General features: G+C 37.5%; 1 long non-coding RNA gene across 1 annotated transcript; it reads right to left on the minus strand.

Moving 5' to 3' along the window:
* Positions 1–1,516: 1,516 nt before the first annotated feature.
* Positions 1,517–5,039, minus strand: LOC134552543 (uncharacterized). The gene is made up of 3 exons (XR_010080897.1): positions 4,875–5,039; positions 3,555–3,640; positions 1,517–1,909 (listed from the first exon to the last, which is right to left on the minus strand). It is a non-coding gene; the product is annotated as an uncharacterized LOC134552543 (long non-coding RNA).
* Between the last annotated feature and the right edge of the window lie 569 nt (positions 5,040–5,608).

The raw sequence follows: 5,608 nt of genomic DNA on the forward strand, positions 1-5,608 counted from the left end.
ATTTCATCCTTATCTAGCTTAATTTAGAAATACCTCCCTGATACTGGCCACACCTTGGAAAAGGTCAAGATAATCCATCATTAGATACAAGCAAAGACAAAGGGAAGGTCGTTGTCCTACTTAGAGCAACATAGTGACAGGCCATTGGTATTTTTATTTTTACTGCATGTCTCAGAGAGAAGTTTCAAAGGAAAGACAGCAGGACTGTGGTACCTTACAAGGCACAGCCTCAGGATATGTAAGCAATGCTCCAGATTGGCTTTCTTTATAATTTGGGAGAGAAAAGAATACTTTTCAAATATGTATACCTTTCTGTTCTCTTCCCCACCCATAGCAGTACTTAGTCTTGTCATTCTCAAGAGTGAGCAGTTTTAAGGATTTGATTTACATTTTTGCATTGTGATTCTCACCCACTGAAGTTCCAGAAGTACCATGTCAAGCTCAAGTGTGTGAAATGACTGAATGTAGTAAAAGAAGATTTCTCTGCCTCTGAAGCACTAACTTGTGTAATTCAGGAGTTATCTGTCCTTTTTGTTGGCCTGCCAGACGATGAAAAGTTGGCAGATACCTCCATTTGAGAGATGTCAGCTATAATTTTAATTTCTTCTGTAAGATTCCACCTTAGCTATATTATCTCTATTTCCTTAACCCATCTTGTTTTTCACCAACATATAGTATTTGATCCTTCCACAGTTTAATACACTGGAGAAGTATTCTCCAGTAAATTTGCCTTAAAGCTGCACTCAAGAGTTCTGCTCAATTTACCCCATTTCTGGTGCCCTTAAATCAGTATTGCTTTGGTATCAAATTCAAAGCAAAGCACGAGGACACCAACTTATTTTATGAGGAACCTCTTATCACAAACAAGCTTGATTTCTTTTTTCTCAACTTCCCTTAATATAGACAGCAGCAACAATTCCTTATGAGTTTCATGAACCAGAAAGAACCTCTTAGACTACTTCCAGGAGGCAAGGACATAATCAAAGACAGCATCAAAGTCTATCTGAGTTCGTTTTTGTCTAGCACAGAGCCAAGTTTCTTCTATTTAAGCTAAATAAATGGCGAGTTTCTGTTGAGTCCAACGACACCAGATTTTTGCCAGTATAGCTCAGAATTGTGTCTTAAAGTGCTCCTTCCAGCCAACATTAGCATGAGACAGTTATTCAAATGTCCACTTTCAAACTTTCTTCACAATGAATTGGTTATTACGGAATCTGTTCTACATGAATAGAAAGGAACCATTCCATACTATTGAAAGCTTTTCTTTTGGTATGCAAATACTTTCAAAAATATAAATAAATTTAATTGTTTTCTGAAATAACATTTTTTGTTTGGAAAAACATCTGTGACCTTCAATGATTTATTTCATAGAATCACAGAATGAATCGGATTGAAAAGGACCACACTGAGTCATCTGGTCAAGGCAACCTCCTTGCTCAAGCAGGGTCGTCCCAGAGCACAGGACATGGGCTTGTGTCCAGATCTTAAATATTTCCAGTGAAGAAGACTCTACACCCTCTCTGAGCAATCTGTTCCAGTGTGTGGTCACCCACAGGATAATGTTCCTCCTCATGTTTGGGTGGAATTTCCTGTGCATCAGTTTCTGCCAGTTGTCTCTGCTCCTATTGCTTGGCATCACTCAGAAGCACCTGGCTCCAACCTCTTAGCACCCTCCCTTCTGATACTTATAGACATTGATGAGATCCCACCTCAGCTGTCTCACCTCAGTGCTGAACAGGCCCAGCTCACTCAGCTTTTTCTTGTAATAGAGGTGCTCCAGTCCCTTAACCATCTTCACAGCCTTCTTCTGGACTCACTCCAGGAGCTCCATGTCTCTTGCACTGAGGAACCTCCAGCAGACACATTGCTCCAGATGCAGCCTCCCTTCACCTTAACTCACAGTGTTGTCCTTAGGACGAAAAAATAAACTTGCAGAGAGGTTTAAAGTTCTCTATTTCTAACAAAGGCAATTTTAACTGAGATGAAACTAATTATACAAAAGTTGTTGTACCAGATCCCCTGCTAAATACAGCAGACAAAAAAGTTGAAGTGGTATCACACACATTTTTTGGTGTTTAGACAGACAACAGGTTTTTCTAAGTCTCTTTGGACAGGGTAACCAATTTGAATAGTAAAAATATACAGAGTTGTCTTTTCTACCTGATTAATAATTTCAGATCCTGGAAGAGTTTGTCCTGTATCTAGGTTCCCTGCCTTTTGTATGTTAATTTCTACCGTGGCTATATTTAAGGATGAATCCTTCAAACTGCTGTCCTGTGGGATGGTGCTTTACAGGCACATCTCTTATTACTGCAAGCCAACCCTATAAATGTTTTATAATCCTTTCTTCATCAGCAATAAGCAGGAAGTTAAATTGTGTCCAGGAAAGCCACCGTGTAGACTGAGCTCTAAAGAATGTTAGTAGGAGTGGAGCATCCTCACAGTGGTACCACCAGAGGTGGGATTTTGAACAGTGAAAGGAAAACCAGGATGTTTACCTTACTAGAAAGCAGTAATGACTTTTAGGGTTTAATATTCAATCATGAAAAAGTGTCAGTCAATGACTGGGTCCTTCCTATGCTATATGGAGGAATCTGCCTAGCAAAACTAAACCTGAAGTTAAAGCTCTTGTCTTGTGCATGTGAATTTTGGGTCTAATTTTTGGTAGTTATGAAACCATCATTCAAAATGCCATGAATAATTCAAAACATATATTTGTTTGCAGCAAGAAGGTCAGAACCAAGAGTTTCCCAATTGCTTTTGCAATTTTTCCATGAAGCACACCTGACTTTGTCAGGAGATAGCATAAGGAGATAAATTTTACTTTCTCTGAATTTTCAGTTCCCTTTTATATCTGGAATGAGATTTCCATATCCCCTAATCCAGAAGGGTGCTGCAGCATGGCCTGAGCTTTAAAACTGGAAATTCTGCATTAGCTTGATAATATCATCTCTGGTTTCAGAGATGGTGCTATGCTGTTTTATTCTTCTAGGTGTAGCTGTAGCCCCAAACCACTAAAGAAACCTCTTCTAGCTTTATTGAGTACAGCCTCAGTGTCAGTCTAACAAGGTGTCACCACTGTGCAGACATCTGAATTCTCCAAGAAATCCAAACTGAAGTTCCCCTGATGTAATTCTGTACCCTGCTGTGGGAGGGAGAAACAGCAAAGAATTCTTTTACTGCCTTGGAAGCAGAGCTGGCAGTGATAGCTTGCTCACTTCCTAATCAGCTATGAATAGATCCCCTTACATAAGGTGAGTAAAGAAGTGGAAAGACACACATTAAACACATTCTGGGAACAAGGTGTATGTCAGACAAGGCTGCAAAAAGCTAAACTTTGTTTCCCAGGAGTCTTCTGAGAATGTACATTAAAAGCATGCTACAGGCAGCTCTGAAACTTGTCCAGAAAGAATTTACAGCATCTCAGCCCATGGGGAAAGGAGACAGTGAAGACAAAAGTCTGCACCGCATGAGGACAGGCTGACTGACTGTACCATGCTAAAAATATGGGTAAAGCTGCATAAAGACAGTACTTCAAAATTATTTTTTTTTACCTGTAAAAACTAGAATTGCTTGCAGAACATCAGTGTCATTAGAATAGACATTCTCTGTTCAGGTGCAGCAAATAACCTGTGATTTCCTGAATAAAGCAAAAAGAATGAAGGTTGGATAAAAAATCAGATAGCCTTCAGTGAGGTTTTTCATTATGAGGAAGATTTGATAGTGCAAAAACCTGTATTCATTATATGAAACGGAAAGTAAAAGTAACTGAGTGGCCATAATAATTTTATTATTGTACAAAAAATAGGAAATATGAAATCAATGCTTTATCAATGTTGTAATTTTTTACCAACCACAATACAGCAATGTTACTCATTTAGGATGAGAACAAAGATAAACAAATTTAGACCATCAGTTTGTCACAACATTTTTCTTTCAAGGGATGGGAAGCATTCTGTCAGGTTTTCCATTCTGCCACTCTTCTTCTACTGATTTAGATTCACTTTCTTTCAGATTGTATTCTCATATTTGAAGCCTTTTCAATGAGAGGAATGAAATAAAGGATCCTCCTCTGCTTTTCCAAAAATAGTGTCCAGGAGCAAGGGAATGAAAATCTTAGATGTGAGGCATATACAAATATATTTGTGAATTCATTCATTGCTCTGTGAAGCTGAGATGTATATCCTCAGAAGTTATAGTTTTCTATAAATTTTGGAAAGGATAAACCTTTGTCCTTTTTTTTCTTGTTTACTTCTTAGCTTTTTGTTAAATATTTATTGAAACAAGGATCTAAGGCTCCATTTCACAAATAGATTTTATTTTGACTTATTTCATGGTCATTTGAATTTTTTTGAGCAAAGACTTTGGCTCACTAGAATCTAGTCTGCAAATTATAATTTCATTTTCAGTAACTCTTATGTATGTCACTTGTTGAAGCTGTCTTATGATCTTAATATCTATCCTCTTTAAAAAGTAATGGTGCAAGTTCAAATTTATTGAAGACATTGCTAGTAAGTGTAGCATTTCTGTAAGCTACACTGATTACATTTACCTCATTCTCAAGAATCAGATACAATTTTTAACTAATGATATCAGAGTTTGCAGGACAAAATGCAAAAGACATGAAGATGATGAAAGCAGTAATGATATTTATACTGAGGCTGAGTGGGCATGTAAATAACTTTACAAACACGTGACATACACAGGAGATCTTCCAATCAGAGCAGGGTTCTGGTGAATTTATTTTTAATCTCTTTGTCTTTTTAATTCAGGCTTGAGTGCTATTTATCTAATTTCATGCAATTAGCAGAGGTGCTTATGTTAGGATTATGACCACCCTAGGCTCCTTTAATAGTCCATGGAAAAATAAATACCTCCAGACTGCATTTTAGCTCATCAGACTTCACAATTTTCCTTTAGGTATGCCTCTTCCTTTGTCTTCCCAGCAGTGAGGGGGGTCTGATGAGGCAATAATCCTCTCTCCCCAGTGCTTTACTGCAGTGGAATTATCCCAGGCTCCTCGTAAAAGTGGGAGTTTGTCCAAGCCTGATGGAAGGTGTCCAAAAATAACATCAGAGTAAATAACTGAAGTCTAAAATGGAATTTCCTTGGAAGAAATAACTTTATTTTGGTATGTGATTTGCATGTACACTATTCTAAACCCCATTCTTGAGTCAAAAATGTCCTAAGTTATTTTTTTGTTATTATTTTGGTAATGAACAAAGTTGAAAATCACCATTTCCATATTTCTACTCTTTACCACATTTCATGTTAGATTTTGTCATTTGATTGCAGAGTAAATAGCCAGTAGTGTCAGTCCAATGGTAAGATAATAGCTATAAATGTTACGAAGTAAATAGAGCCACTGTGAGTAACCTTGTAATAATTCTACTAAGTTTTATACCAAGTTACAGTAATCTGCAATTTTCCTACCATCTTTCCCTTTTCTTCATTTCTTGTTTATCAGGGAAAGTATTCAAAATCACCTTCTCAACTTCTAAATTTTTCATGGTCTCTTTACACTTTTGCTATTTGCTCCCCCAGTGTCTCACTCTGTGGGTGAAAACTCAGTCGATTTTGTCCTCTCCATTTGACTGCACACATCAGG

Source organism: Prinia subflava, chromosome 7 (assembly GCF_021018805.1).
Source record: "Prinia subflava isolate CZ2003 ecotype Zambia chromosome 7, Cam_Psub_1.2, whole genome shotgun sequence".
NCBI classification, from domain to species: domain Eukaryota; kingdom Metazoa; phylum Chordata; class Aves; order Passeriformes; family Cisticolidae; genus Prinia; species Prinia subflava.